General features: G+C 49.0%; 2 protein-coding genes across 17 annotated transcripts in view; one reads left to right on the top strand and one right to left on the bottom strand.

The window, feature by feature from the left end:
* Positions 1-13,243, bottom strand: part of PIGX (phosphatidylinositol glycan anchor biosynthesis class X) — a 650,935-nt gene that overhangs the window by 597,493 nt on the left and 40,199 nt on the right. For 3 of the 15 annotated variants that reach the window (XM_069618083.1, XM_069618084.1, XM_069618085.1), the window contains exon 1: positions 10,947-11,199. The exons of 6 other annotated variants lie outside the window; for them this stretch is intronic. The gene's annotated coding sequence lies outside the window, so the exon portion shown is untranslated. Of the gene's footprint in view, positions 1-10,942; positions 11,205-13,243 lie in introns of those variants that run through there. 6 more of the 15 variants (XM_069618076.1, XM_069618080.1, XM_069618082.1 and 3 more) reach the window with 5 other exon arrangements.
* CEP19 (centrosomal protein 19) overlaps positions 11,204-13,243 on the top strand; it is a 179,427-nt gene continuing 177,387 nt past the window's right edge. Inside the window, exon 1 of one of the 2 annotated variants that reach the window (XM_069618086.1) lies at positions 11,204-11,334. The gene's annotated coding sequence lies outside the window, so the exon portion shown is untranslated. The remainder of the gene's footprint in view (positions 11,335-13,243) is intronic. The other variant, XM_069618087.1, reaches the window with a different exon arrangement.

Here is a 13,243-nt window from a genome sequence, read left to right as displayed (position 1 = left end):
TGTTTCGCCACTCCGCATTTTTTTAATCATTTACATTCTTGCGTTTGCAGTTTATCACACATAGTCAGTCCTGGATCAACTGTTAACTATTAAGTGTAAAATAAAGAGAAATGGAGTACATATATGCGACTAAGTGTGAGCACCAAAATCATATATCCACATGCGTCAGGAATACTTTGCAGAACCCATTTCCTAAGCCATCTGGGCCAGGTGCCTTTCCCCTAGGTAGCCCTGCTATCGCATCACCCACTTCCTGTGTTGTGAAAAGGGCCCCCAATTTTTCTTTTTGCTGTTCCGATATCTGTGGCAGTGTCATGGCTGACAAATAGGACACTTGTTCTGCTGCATTCAGGTTCTCGCTAGAGATCAGGTTTTTGTGAAAGAGGACCATCGTTTCTAGTTTCTCCTCATCTCCCGTTTGCAGTTCCCCACTACCATTTCTTGACCGGGTAATATGATTGCGTGCCTTCTGTTTGCATAATTTGGCTGCCAAGAATTAGCTCGCTTTCCCCCCCGTGTATGTAATATGATCGTTTAGTGCTTAGCAGTATTTGCACTGTTCTGTCCGCCATATGGTTTTCTAATTTGGCTCTGGCCTTTTTGAGGTCTCGCCAGTCTCTGGGCATCTGACGGGTCTTATGGAGCTTTTCAGCATTTCCTACCTCTTTTTCTAATTTACGCGTTATAAGGGCTTCCCCCCTGTAGTATTGCGTTGCTTGTGCTATAAATTCCCCTCTAATAACTGCTTTGCCCGCATCCCACACCACCCGCCAATCCACCTCCCCATTGTCATTTTCCAGGAAATAATTTCTTATGACTTCTTCCATGTGTGCCCTAAAGTGCTATATCCCTCAGAATTGTTTCATTTAGCCTCCATTGTGGGCGGGGCCTATTCATTATCCTCTGCAATTCTATGCAGGTCACCACTGGGGCATGATCTGAGAGATATTGGACCCCAATTTCTATTTTCTTGACATAGGGGATTAAGGTGGAAGACACCAGGATCATGTCAAATCTAGAGTACCCCCTATGTACCGCTGAGTAATGTGTGTATTCCCGGCTTTCTGGGTGGAAAAAACGCCACGTTTCTATCACCTCCAAGTCTATGAAGACTTTTCCCAGGGCCTGTCTGTTTCGTTGGTCTGCAGCCATCGGAGGGAGTGTTTATCTATTTTTGGGTCCATCACACAGTTAAAGTCACCTGCTATTATCACTCTGCCCTCACACCATCCCCCCACTCTCTGGAGTAGTTTGGGAATATACTGGTCCTGTTTTACATTGGGGGCGTATACTGCTAGAATTGTATACATTTGGCCATTGACGGTACCCTTCACACCCAAGTATCTGCCTACCTGATCCTTCATTATGTGTCGTTTGTGGAAGCCTAAATCCCTGCTACACAGGATTGCCACCCCTTTTGTTTTAGACTGACTTGAGGCAAAAAACTGAAGAGGGTAGGTTCTACTACGCATCCTTTTCTCATCTCACTGGAGCAAGTGTGTCTCCTGTAGGATCGCTATTTTAATTTGCATGGCTTCCAGCCTGCCTAGGATTGATCGTCTTTTAGCAGGGGGGGTTCAGTCCCTGGACATTAATCGAGACTATGTTCACTTCTTCCATTGCTCCCTAGGTGAAGAGTCTCAGCATATTGGACCCCATATTCTGCTACAATACTTTTCTCTGTCTGTTTTCCTTCTGTTATAACCCAGTTGTGGAGGTGGCTCATCTTTATTTATAGTTTTTTGGTACCTTGCTTTCCTATCCTTCGTTCCCTTCCTCTCCCCTTCCCATCCCCTTCTCCCCCCATCCTGGGAGTGTGTGAGGCATGGGCCCCTAATGGACCACTCCGCTGAACAAAACGGGTGTAAGGCCTCTAGGTTCCCCCCAGTTGACGATAGTCAGGAGTTGTTTTACCTGACCCTGCTTCCAAGATTAATGACCTCCTCGCTTCGGAGCAGTTTTGCGGACTTCTCACCTTTAGGTAGCGCTACACTCATTGTCCGTGCGCTGGGCCGCGTTCGGATCTGGTGGGCCTCTCCGTTCACGGACATGATCCGGTTGAGAGCTGCCGGTTCTTACCATCCACCCTCGTCTTTGCCTTCTTCCCGTTGACCATTCCCATGGTCTGCTGGGCTGGCTAGTCGTATTAGGCCGTGGGCACGCGGGTGCATCCGGCTGCTCGTCCTCCAAGTGTAGCAGAGCTAGACCCTCTGCGCAATTCCCAATTCTCCTCTGTTTTCCTTCCCATGTAAAGGACAGGCCGAACGGGTGCGTCCATCTAGATCTGATTTAATGTGCTCGAAGGGCTTTCATGACAGGTTGCATTAACCGTCTTTTATGGAGAGTGATCCAGGCGAGGTCTTGGTATAGCTGTATGCGGGACCCGTTAATCTAAGGTCCCCGTTTGTCCATGCCGCACGTAGCACCTCCTCCTTCAGACCATACGATGTCATCGCTATTAGGACATCTCTGGGTCGCGACCCTGGTTCATTGCGTATTGGGCCCACTCGATGTATTCTGTCGAAGCCGATTGTTTCAGGTTGGGTATCTGCTAGCAGACTGCTAAAGCAGAGTTGCATCATGTCTCTCAAGTCCTTGTCCTGTACTGATTCCGCCAGGCCTTTGACCCTAATATTGGATCTTTTTGAGTGGTTTTCCAGATCCTCCGCCTGGAGCTCCAAATTGTTTGTCGCGGTCGCCAACTGATCTAGCAGCAAGCTGTTTTGATTAGCCTCCTCCGTGATGTTCGAGAGGCCACTTTCAACTATGTCCACCATTTCTTTGTTGACCTCCTGGAGGGACGATTTCAGGTCCTCCCTTAGTTGTTCCATTTGAGTGTGTCACTTTTAACCTCCCCAGCGCTGAACACACACAGCCCCTGCGAGCAACAAAACACAATGCCTTTCCAAAAACGGCTGCGACACCCGTAGCAACCCAACGTGTCCCACATGCGTCTCTACTATACCTGCCTAACCTCTTGGTTTTCCCCTGGAGACTCCGGGTGTTTAGCCTCTTCTCCAGGTCTCTTGAGTAAGACCCTGGAGTCTCCGGGTTTTCAGGTCCCGTCCGATCCTCCATCGATTGGCTACAAAAGACTACTGCCGGTAGCCAATTGGCTGCAGTCTGGAGCAAAATAAACACGGCAATACTGCTGGATTGTGTTACAAAGCCCCTGTCTTTTTAAGAAAGAGACAGAGCCCTGACGAGGAAGTCACGTGTCTCGTGACGTAGTGGGAGAGAGGGGGAGGACAAAAGGAAAAGGGCACTTTCCATGTTGTAACCAAATAAAGAAGACGATGTTTTGTAAGCTCTGTGTGCGTTTCTTTATTACTTAGGCCACTACGGGCCAACAACTGGCAACGAGGTTTGTTCCTCGCGCACCAGCGTCCTCCTTCTCCAAAGCGTGGGTGATCCCGCCGCACTGTGGCTTCACAGCCCGTCCTGTGGTTCACCCGATCCCGGGCCCCGCTCCATTCCAGCATTCCAGGCACGCCGCTCAACGCTGCTTGCAGTGCACCCGATCCCGGACCCCGCTACTCTCCAGCGTTCCAGGCAATCTTCCCAACGCCATCAACCCAGTGGCAGACCCGAGCCCTGCATTCCGCCGCCTCCTGCTGCTGCCGCACTAAGTCACTCTCTGCACACGGACGGCGTGGAAGGATACACGCGCCGTCCCATAGCCGCGTGGCAGCCCGCCAGTGGCTGAAGCTCCTGCTCCACATGTCGCCACGTACAATCTCCAGGTGGGTGGCGCCCCAAAGCCCCCCCCCCCCCACCCCAACGTGCCACTCAATCCAGACTCACGTGGACCTGGAAAGGCACAAGTAAGCTGACAAGACACTGGCCCAAAGTGAAGACAAACCCAGTCCCTCCTAAAACGTACTATTGGGCACAATAGAGACTGCACCATCCACAGCAACCAGTATTACAGTGCAGACACCAGGTAACAATCTGCCCCAAGAAGACGATGGCCAACCCAGCCTACTGCCACCATGAGCTCATCCCCTGACCAAGGTGGGCAAACCCCGGTGCCGCCAGCACCCGCAACAAGGTCAAATGCCACTGCATGGTGGATGCCGCCACCATTCTCCCTAAAACCACAGGCTGACAAAGGGCCCCATTGGGTGGAATGGCTTGAAGATTTAAATAATTTCATTAATGCAGTGGGCGAAGAAACCTCACCAAGATTACACAGCATGTTTCTCAACACAGTTGGTAATGAAGTTAAAACACTGATCAAAACTTTTCCAGCAGCTGAACACCCCGATTTCACCTCACTACTTACAGCCCTTAACAAGAGACTCGTCATAGAACCCAATAGAGACTATGAGAGATACATGTTTAACCAATGCATTCAAAGAGCAGATGAAACGGTAGATGAGTTCATCACCCGACTACAGATGAAAGGGGCACATTACCAGTTCCACGCGTTCTCCCTAGACTAAGCCATTCGCTAGCGAGTGATTGAAGGATGCATCTCCCCAACATTCAAGAAACAACTACTCAAAAAACCTCTTACCATTGAAGAAGTCAGCGAAATGGCCAGGATCCTCGAAAGAGTCGACAGACAAGAAACCCACATGTCCGGCAACACTACGCCCAAACAAGAGAGAAGCGACCTTATAGCAGCAGTCCACACAAATCTCACACGAGGAGGAGACAGAGGCAATGGACCCAACCCCCAGACGACACTGCGGATGCAGCGCCAGTACTACTGCTGTGGGATGGCCTTTCCACACACAGGTACATGCCCTGCACTCACCCAGAAGTGTGGAAATTGTGGAAGAGAAGGCCACTTCCAGTCAGTCTGCCGGGAAGGCAGGCCATTCCCCACGCCACAAGCACCCACAATGCCACAGTACAGGTCGTACCAAAGGCCACCACAAAATCATCCCTGCCAAATTCGTCCATATCAGCAAGGGTCGAGAAGATACGCGACAGTAGTCGAAGAACTCCGGAGGACGAACCACAAGAGCCCGAAGCGCAGGACCTGAACCCACGAATTTTCGATGAATGATGGCCCACCACCTCCACGCCAAGGGTACTATACCATGACACCCTATGCCCAAGACCATGAGAACGAACAATATGATCTCTACTCCCCAGATGAGTATGTCAACCTCATCATGGATGACGGAGATGCACCACGCATACCAGTGGACATATGGAGAAAGTTGTTTTGTTTCCTCATTGACTCAGGGGCCACCGTGAACATCATGGGGGAGAAAGAATTTCTACAAATTTACGACAGACCAAGACTAACACAAACGACCTCCAGGAATTTTCAATGGGGTGCTGACATCCCACTACAGTCCATAGGATCCTTCAAGCACTGGCTTATCCATCGATTCCACGTCTCGACATTGGTCATCCACGTGATCCGGAGCCCAACGAAAGGGAGATGCCTCCTGAGCTACAGGAGAGACTCATGCGATTAATCGACATCCACGTACAGGAAGGCGACACCATCCTCTCCACAGCCCCCCTGCCTGTGTAACGCTCACCTGGTATCCACGGGGACGTCACTCAGCATGTTCTGACCTCTTACAACCTCAAACCCTTCCCTGGAGGCTATTCGACTGGAGACTGGGCCTGAAACACAGGATTGGTAGAGTTTAACTCCCTATTGTCTCTGTGTGCTTAAACCCCTTCTTCCCCGGGGTCCAACCCTTCCCTTTGATCCACAGCTCACCTTGTTTTCTTGGATAGCGTGCTCTCCGTCCTGCTTTCAGTGCAGGGGCGCGTTGATTGATGCGGCCTAGTTGTTGCTGCCTAGTTACTTCACTGGCAAGTGTCCGACAGGTAAGTATAATGAGTCTTTTGAACAGTTCTCTAACCTTGTTCCTTAGATGATGGCCGGCGTCCGGGGATGGCGGCGTGCTGCTGAAATGAGTAGCGCTGAAGGGAGTGAGAGCGCCATGCACCCCTTTCGTATTTTCATAGAGCTAAGTTCTTTTTCTGCATCTTTTAGGTGCTGCGACGTTTTCAGCGTGGATGCCGGTTATGAAGAACAAATGCAGTGGGTAAGTGTGGAATGCAGCACCTCTAGATGTTTCCACGCTAACCTGGAGTGTCTTTTCCCTCTTGCAGATTGAAGTTCCGGAGACACCGAGTTCCCCCAGAGTGGCTGGGATTCAGGTAAGCATTTGAAGTTCGTACAGTTTAAAATGAAGCGAAGAGTTGCAGAATGCTTACTAATGCCTTTTTTCTGTTCTTTTCCCTTTTCCTTAGGAAGTGGCGTGCCGGGATGGAATGACACCGCCGAAGAACAGGAGGAGCGATGAATGATGGGCCAAAGCGCTGCAAGGTAAGGCTGTTCCTAACAGTGTTCTTGTAGGAGCTGAGCGCAGAAGAGAGATCCAGGCCTACTGGAGACCGATCCGAACATGGCGAGTGTCACGCTGCAGGTGCAGAAAACACAAAGCATGCTTCTCAGCCTGGGTGTGGCTTAAATAGTCTCTGGGTATCCCAGGGGCCTCAGGGTTGAACCACACCTAAAAGACTAGACCGCACATGCAGTTCTGGGAACCGAAATATGTGGGGGCATCCATCTTGTCCCCATCAATGCACTACAAATCCAATCCCCAATGTTATCCTATGGGAGTGAATGAGTCTGGTGCCACAAGCGCCAAGTCTGACTCCAAGTGGGTCTTTGGAGGGATGGAGAGGCCCATTTAGGTGATCGTGGCCTGGCTCCAGCCTGACATCTTGGAGGGCTGGTGACATGAGGGGCAGGAATCATGACAGCCTGACACGAAAGAACGGAACTACAATATGGAAGTCAATCCATCAATAGCACCTACCATCACGAGGGAAACAGTTTCAACAGAATTTCTGCTCCTATGTAAGGGACTGGCCAAAATGAAAGGCCCTCCTGTCAAACTACACATTGACTTGTCTATCCGCCCCGTCCCCCAACACCCACGCAGAGTTGACTTTCACCTCCAAACAGCTGTGTCCAATGAACTTAACCAACTCCTGAAGGACGACATTATCGAACCTGCCACAGGCCCAACCCCATGGGTCTCACCACTCATCATCGTGCCGAATGAAGGGGGTCGCCTACGACTCTGCGTAGATATGAGAATGCAAAAAACTGTTACTTTAGCTAGTATCATGCGCCCTTGTCATGGAGGAGAAAAAGAAAGACAAACACTGCCTCTTATTCTCCAAGTTGTAGGCTTTGAGCTTTTAATTGTGCATTGATTTGAAAGATTGCCCTTTAAGATTACACGTGTTTCGACGTCTGCGTCTTTTTCAAATCAGAGCTGATCAAATTCCATTAACAGAATTGTCATATTCATTACAGACGTAAAAAGAAAAAAAGAATAATCATTGTATACATGTTATAAATCAAACACAAACAGTTTTATGCACATATGTTAAAGGATGGCCATTGAGGGAGGGGGTAGGGTGCGATTGTTAAGGATGGTTGACAAAAGAAAGAATGCAACAGGTAATAAAAACTAAAAGGAAAAAAAAAAAGAGAAAAACATACATGAGAAATTGGTTAGTTGACGATATCCTATTCCACTTTGCAAGACATATATGATATAATTTTTATAATTTAATAAACCAAAAAATGGGGGTTTAGATTTCTTCTTACCTAATCAGTTCGGTTTACAATTCATAAGTTGAATTCTTAGATTTCCAATGTTCGTCTTTCTTTTTCTCCTCCATGACAAGGGCGCATGATACTAGCTAAAGTAACACCGTTTTTTGCATTTTGAATTCAAACTGAGTAAGGGAGCCAGGAACCTCCGTTGTTACTCAGTCATGCGACCGTGATTTTTAAGTCAGCAATCATCAAGGAGAGGGCGCTGAGGTCCACTGGGGTAGGCACCCAACAAAATAGGCTCCTCACTTACAAGAGAATAGATATGAGAATGGCTAACACTGCCATCCAGCGGGAACGACATCCGGGCCAAGGATAGAGGACATGATTGTGCAACTCAATAAAGCTGTCCTCTTCTCCAAACTTGACCTCAATCAAGGCTACCATCAAATGGAACTTCAACTTCACCCTGAATCCAGGGGTATTACCACCTTTGCCACACGACAGGCTCTTACATTACAAACGCCTAAACTTTGGCATTTCATCGGCAGCCGAGATTTTCCATGAAGCCATACAAGTCATCAGGCCGATGGGGGCACTCAACTACAGCGATGACATTCTCGTGTTCGGGAAATCACAAGAGCACGATACAGCCCTAAGAGCTACCTGCACTGCCATCCAAGAGGCAGGATTGACACTCAATCTGGAAAAGTGCTGTTTTAGCAAGTCCAAACAAGTTTTTCAGGCACATCTTTTCGGTTGATGGCATGATGCCGGACCCTGATAAAGTTTACACCATATTTAACTTGCAGAAACCGAGCCAAGTGGCAGACGTTAGGTCATTCTTAGGAATGGCGGGCTATTGTGCCAGGTACATCCCCCACTTTGCCACCATCACAGAACCACTAGGGCAGTTGCTGCAGAAGGCGGTCCCGGTCATGTGGTCCGAGGAATGCCAATCAGAGTTTGACTCCATCAAGCAACGCTAGCGGAAGCCAGGAGACTCGCATACTTTGACCCAGACTGGCATACAGAGATTGTAGTGGACTCAAGTCCGGTAAGACTGGGAGCCATTTTAGCTCAAACTAGTGGCACAGATACCCACCCGAGGCACATCGTGGCTTATGCCAGTAGAGCGCTGGCCCCCTCAGAATCAGCATACTCACAGGCTGAGAAAGAGAGCCTGGCCGCTGTGTGGGCGTGCAAGCACTTCCACAACTTTGTAATAGGGAAGAGGTTCACCCTCATCACCAAGCCTTACTATCGCTCTTTGGAAACCCCAGGACGAAAATGTCCCCGAGGATCGAGCGATGGGGCATCAGGCTCCAGGAGTACGATTTTCAGATAAATTATCAGCCAGGTGGCGAAAATAACCCAGTGGACTACTTATCAAGACACCCAGTAGGCAAGCCTGTCCCCAGACCCAGAGACACAGAATACATCAGCTACGTCACATCCAACGCGCTACCGCCGGCCATCTCCCTCGAGGCAGCAGCATTAGCCTCAGCGGCAGACCCGTCTGGCGATCAGCCTCACCAAAAACAACGGTGGAAAGTCTGCCGTGCCATGCTCCGGCATCCGGGTGTTTGCAAGGACGAACTCGAAAGGCTGGCCGAAGTGCACATAGAACTGGCCGTGCAGGACAAGTCAATTCTTCTGAAAGGATGCTGATAAGTCATCCGAGCGACCCTCCGCTCAGAAGACATCAAGACGGCTCACAAAGGCCATCGTGGGGCAGACAACACCAAAAGGCAACTCAGATGCCACGTCAGGTTCCCGTTCCTGGATGCTATGGTGGACCGGTGGGTGAAAAACTGTGTAGCTTGCCAATCCACGGCCAGGGCCGAACCCCCAGACCCACTTCGACCGACACAGATTCCAGACCACCCACGGGAGAGAGTCGCCGTCGACTTCTACGGACTCCATGAGTCTGGCGAATACCCGCTACTCTTCATTGACGAACACTCTAGGTTCCCAATCGTAAAGGCGGCGAAATCCACAGCTTTTGCCCAGGTAGCTGCCATCTTCGACGAGGTCATCAGCGAATGGGGAATCCCGGACACGGACACCATCAAATCGGACAATGGTCCACCCGTCAGTGGTCATAAATTTGGGATATTTGCAAAGCATGTGGGATTCACCATAAAAAAAAATATCACACCACGTTGGCCCCAGGCCAACAGGATGGCAGAAAGATTCATGGCTTCAATCAAGAAGATACTGCAGAGAGCCCGTGTTGAAGGCACTGATCCACACCAGGCACTATGGCGGATGCTAAGAGACTATCGCAACACGCCCCATGAGGCCACAAACAGAACCCCAGCGGAACTAATGATGAAATACTAGGTCCGCACCAGGATCGGCAGGAACCCAGCAAGCCAGCCCAAAGCAGATCCATAAGTTCTAAGGAGGGACACTGAGAGAAAGGAGAAGACAAGAACAGAAACAGATGAAAGAAGAAGAGCGCGGCCTAAAGAGTTCCAGAAAGGAGCGAAGTCTGGGTCCAACAAACCATGAATAAGAAAACTGACCCACAGTTTGCGCCGGCACCCCTTCAAGTCATTGCCGTAAAAATGACAATGGTAACCGCCGCCAATGCCGGAAAGGAAGTAACCAGAAACAGTTCACAGTTTAAGCATGCCAGCAGAGAAGATGGACCCCCATCTCCTGAACCAGATCCAGAATATCATGATGCCAGAGACGTGTGGATTCCTCCAGAGCCTCTGGCTCGTCGGCAAGTGAAACTGTGTGACACACTCTATGGCATAGCTCTCAACTCACACGCTTTTGGCGGGTGTCACCTGCCTTGTTAACAGCTGACTCACCCGCCAAGCCTCCTGCACGCCCATTCGTTTCAATGGGACTCTCACCCGCCAAAAATAAAATCGGGTGTTTTCACCCGTCTTTGCGACATAAATGGTTGAGAGCTATGCTCTATGATGGCCCTGCCTCAGAGCACACCTCACCACTGCACTATATAACCTCATGAAAAATCAACTAAGGTGAAATATCCAATTTCGGTATTGCAAGTTCCAGGGAAAACCTTTGTATTGGTTCTTCGAGTTTAAAACATGCACACATTTAAAAGTTTTCAGAAACACTATTTGAAGAAAAGATCCTCTCTTGGTTTTTTGTGTGTGTTGATTTTATGGCAGGCGTGTGGCATTTGTCGTCTGCAATTTTGGTGGTCTGCAATTTTGGTGGTCATGAATGGCCAATTTAATGAAATGTAAAGAGCAAACGTGCTCCTAATGACAGCTACCGAGTTAACCTTTTTGGCGTGTTTAGTCCGAGCCGTGTGCAAAAGGGCGGCGTCTTGTGTGACTGTGGGCGGGGCATACTTCTGAGGGGTTTTGATTTTCAAATGTAGACAGCTATAGTCTCTACCTACTTCCTCGAAGTGCTCCTTCCTCCAGATCGGCACTGCAGCAGGAGCCTCTCCCGGTGTTGAGAGTCTCGCCTAGTGTCGAGTTTCCCGCTGCACTCCCATCCCAATCATTCACAGATCCCCACTAGGAGGCGGGATGACTGAGGGAACGACACCGGGCGTCAGACGTCTATCTCGTAGGCGGGAAGCCCGTGATAGGCAGGGCTCACGCAACACCGAGGATCCTGAAACGCCTTTCTCATTGCGCATGTTCCAGTGACACAAAAGTAGTCGTCTCTGCGCCGGTGCAGGTTTTGGAAATTACTGCGCATGTGCAATTGTCATCATTACACGGGTAGCTTGTGACCCAAGCAATGTTGCCAGGTGATGGGAAGCAGTCGCAGCCTGTAAGGTTAGCATGGAAAGAAATTGGGTGTAAGGTGGTGCAGAGGTATCTGAAGGGGTATCAGAGAGTGACAGTACGGTGCTGTTGGTACAGATAAGATGGGGCTTATTTGAAAGACACCGATAGAGTGGCTAAGAGAGGTGAGGGGCGGGTAGTGCCTTAGGTTTGCACGTAGATTCATGGAGGGTTTTATTTTTTTAAGCGACTGTCTGTTCCAATATTGCAGGTAAAAAAACGGCAGAGTTTTCATCGGCCCATAGAATGCAAGGATGTCCAGTCAATTTCCATATGAGTTAACAGATCGCTTGATAAGAAGGGAATGCCAGAGACGTATTTAATTTTGCGGCTTGCTTGATTTGTCCCAACAATTACTGTACCTTTACATTCAAATAGAGTAAGCCGAAAATGTCTTTGAATTCGTTTTCTGTTGGTCGTTTTCTGCATCGGCGAACATTATTAAAATATAAAGTCCCCATTCCGATGGGTTTAAGAGCTGCATTTCTTCTATATTGAGCAAACACAGACATGCTTGTGGGTTACTAAAGTCTGCAGCACTCACTCCAGTGGCAATTCGTTTTGTGTAGATTGCGGTGGTTTGTGTCAGTAGCAAGGAAATTACCTCAGAGCACTCTTCCTCTTCCCAGTATTTATAGTTGAGGTTTATCTAGTGGTGGAAGTGGAAAAAAGGATCTAGTGGTACTCCTAGCTGCATTGAAAAAGGAGGGCGTGGGCTGGCAGGACAGATAAGGGGGGTGAGGGAGGGAAGTGTTTGTTAGGAAAAATTCTCATAAATGTGCTAACTCCCTTCACCTTAGAGACCCCCAGCAACTTTGCTGGATTTTGAGACTTGATTTTTTTTTTTACCTGTAGGGAGTGTGAGCCTTTTTTCCCCACTCTCTCATGTATTTTGATGTGTGTTTTACTCTCGTGATCTTTGATTATGGAGTTTTAGACAACTCCATAGGCACCATCTTTTCATGTGTATTACACAGCACCCTCAGTGCAGTAAGTCTATCTAGGTTGTCCCAAGGTTTAAATAACTTCTATGGGATAAACTGTTTCCCAGAGAATGTAAAGTTAAATAGACTTTACTAGTCTTTTTAAATTCCTAAGCCCCAGCACTCTCTTTCTTACAATAGCTTGCTGGGGGGGTATCCCCCGTGTCTAGAAACTCATGTAGCAGTCAAATGCTACCCTTTACTATCAAAATGGCTTATGGCACATGGTTTTACAACAAACTACCATGATTTTTTCGGACCGCGAACAGTAGCGTTAAATTGCAGGAGCCATATTTTTCAAGATGGCGCCTAAGCCTCCTTTGTTTAAACGGGTCCCGGGTTCTACTTTTTTGCCATTTCTTTTTGGAAAGGTCCTTCTAGAGTGTGTCTCTGCGCGCCAAACTAGGTTTGGTTCCTTTGTTTCTATGCCTTAGGCGGCTTCAGGTCTGAAGACTGCCTCTGGCGCCTGAGTGTCTGGCGTGGGCAGGAAGTGAGGGAGGTGCCCGAAACTCCCTGTGCTTAGTCTCCTAGAAGACCCAAATGCACTCTGGCGTGATTGGCTGGCTGGCTGGCTGGCTGTCCGGCAAGGATAGCCACCCTGCTGGGTGAGTGGCAGCTAGGCTGGAATGAATGGGAGAAAACTATTTAAAAGGTGAGTCTCTTGGCTTGGAAGGCAGAGTCGACCACTGGAACTAAAGAACCAAAGACGAACTGGAAGAGGACGGCTGCTGCAACTACTGGACCGTTGGTTTGCCCGGTGGAGCCCTGTTGCAGGTCTGAATTTCCAAGTTAATCTTGACAGAGAAGCCCTTCAAGGCTATTGGTAGGACTAATCAACTCGTAAGCCACCTGGATACCATTTTCGGAGCTGGTTGGGATTAACCAGGGGGAAGGACACCAGCTTGTGTGCTTGAAGA

The sequence above is a fragment of the Ambystoma mexicanum genome, chromosome 10, assembly GCF_040938575.1.
Source record: "Ambystoma mexicanum isolate Mex_15411 chromosome 10, UKY_AmexF1_1, whole genome shotgun sequence".
Taxonomy (NCBI): domain Eukaryota; kingdom Metazoa; phylum Chordata; class Amphibia; order Caudata; family Ambystomatidae; genus Ambystoma; species Ambystoma mexicanum.
This window is presented reverse-complemented; position numbering and strand designations above follow the sequence as displayed.